This window comes from Penaeus japonicus, unplaced genomic scaffold (genome assembly GCF_977035675.1).
Source record: "Penaeus japonicus unplaced genomic scaffold, GWHDUDI00000001_assembly GWHDUDI00000038, whole genome shotgun sequence".
In the NCBI taxonomy this organism is placed as follows: Eukaryota; Metazoa; Arthropoda; class Malacostraca; order Decapoda; family Penaeidae; genus Penaeus; species Penaeus japonicus.
Window position 1 is genome coordinate 6943655 of NW_028234440.1, and position 2500 is coordinate 6946154.

At 33.3% G+C, this 2500-nt stretch overlaps 1 protein-coding gene across 1 annotated transcript in view; it reads right to left on the bottom strand.

The window, feature by feature from the left end:
* Positions 1-2500, bottom strand: part of Lamtor1 (Late endosomal/lysosomal adaptor, MAPK and MTOR activator 1) — a 9735-nt gene that overhangs the window by 6907 nt on the left and 328 nt on the right. The gene's annotated exons all lie outside the window — the stretch shown is intronic.

The following is a 2500-nucleotide window of genomic DNA, read 5'->3' on the forward strand; positions in this document are numbered from 1 at the left end:
TTCATGTTTCAAATTTTGGTCAAAATCAAGAACTTCATTTTCACATGGTGCCTCTTTATCATATCATTTTCTGCCAAATATAAACAAAATGGGAAAACATAGAGCACAATAAACTATGATTTCCATCAGATATATATGTATCCACTACTATTGTGTACTTGATAAATATATAAATAGACCGGTTCCTCATTTTTATCAACCTGTTATAAACATACTTGGCAGTATGATTTTGTACAGGAAAAACAGTTCATCTTTTCATGATCAATACCAGGGAAAGTCAGACTAATGTAGAAAGGTAAGACTGTAAATCAGCTGAAGCATTTTGTTATTTGAAAACAGTGCTCTCAAGAAGGTTACAGCAGTCCAATGCTCTGCAATTTGTGTATCAATATCACTTTTTTTTATTATCATCATTATGTTACTGAGTTTCACCTTTATGTTTGTATCCCAACCTGTGATGTTTCTATTTCTTTTATTTCAAAATTAGGTAAATGTCTAGTAGACACCCACAGTGACTTCCAAAATGGGATTTTATGTTTGTAATCATACTGGCTGTATTTCATCCAAATCCACTTTTCTTATATATGATAGCAATACTTTCAAGATAAATGCTTCAAATGCAAAACTGAAATCTACTTGACACTTCAGTATTTCATAGACGAAGATCATGGCATTCATGCTAAACATTTCCATTGCAAACTGAAAAAGAAGTTGTTTAATAAAGAAGTATAATACCTGTGAGACCTGTTCTAGCACTCCTCTGACAGTAAGTTGCAATTGCTATTCACATGGTGTGTCATTCAGATGAGTAAATTTAAGAAAAAATTGTATTTTAGATCTTATTCTGAAATGTTCTATATTAGGCAGTATTAATTCTTATCACACCTAATATACAGAAAACAGGTATTTATCTTGCCTGTGAAAGCTATGGCTGTCATATACTGATAATTTTCCAATCTTTAAAAATAAAACATCATGGACCGCCTATAAACTGATATCCACCACATAGTGGCACATTAAGCTGTATTCTAAGGTATTTTGTCCATGACATGGCAATGTTGTGTTCATGTCACGATAGTGGTATTCAAGATCGCAAAAGCATGGTACATCTGTGTCAGCTGCTTCAGATTACCAACCATTCCAGAGTTACTATATTTCTGATGAATGACAATGTCCAAACGACAAAGTCTAAAAAAAACTACAGTCATAGGTAAAACTAACAAAAGATATAATAAAACACTGCCACAAAATGAAAGGAAAAACTCACATTTCAAACTTTTAGAGAAACTTCCTCATCAGGCATAAGCAATCCAAAATATGAATGAATGAATGTTTTTCCTTTCATTTTGTTGAAGTGTATTATTATATCTGTATTGTGCACATTACTGTGTTTGTGTTTTTTGTGATTCAACAAAAGATTTTTCAATTTTGGTATGAATCAACTGTTGTGCTTGTTCCTTGTTAATGAATTGACAACCACTTCACGAATGCATGGTAGGTAATTTAGTCTATGCTCCATCAAAACAAACAGGATTAGAGGGATCGTGTATATGTATAGATCTTCCTTATTTTGTTTGTATATATACTGTACATACATATGTATCTTTAATATATCATACATATAGATTCAATGTTTACATATTTCATTTTAACTTTACATTCCTGACTACTGTTACCATTCATTTAACTTCACTCTCCTCCAAAAAATCTGCTAATAGGTAAACAAACTCAAAATCAGTAAAGAATCCATGTTTTCTGAAAATGGTTTGTAATATAGGACAATGATGCCTAATATATCCAATATAAATATGAATTTTCAAATGTGGTACACTCACATTAAGTATTGGTAACAGAGATTACATTAAAAATTTGCATTTTTTCACCCATGTAACTATCATGATAAGCCCAACCACATGTCACGGAGTTTCCACGATTGTTCCAATACTTTCCACGACTTTGCCATGCTTTTCACATGAACACCCGCTTCTAGAAAACCAACCACTTCATGTTCATGTCATGTACTCTGCGCATTAGGGATTTAGAATACAGCTGAATGTAATACAAACCTTCACCATGTAATTTCTGGTGAAAGGAAGCTTGGACTGGTTCCAAATTTGATGATAAATTTTCATGGAGGTCTTCAAGCTGTGCAAAGGTGTGGAGGTGTGTAAAAAAAAGTTTTGCGACCTCCCTGGCAATCTATCATCAAAAAGGGCGACAGTTTATGGTCATTCACACCAGTGGGAAGTTTTGCTGGTCTTTGCCAGCGTGCGAAGGCCATATTTAGGATAATTAAAAAAACTTGGTACAACTAGAACAATAATCATCCCATACCTGCTTTTTATTTACATTCACACCCAATTTCCCTTCAACACAGTGACAGGACTATCCATTGGTAATTACTTCGAGCTTTGATTGGTTTCAAATAGAAACGAAAATAATAATTCTTGGGACGAATTCTATTTCGGGAGATAAAGTAGCTCTTTCGATACCATTTGCC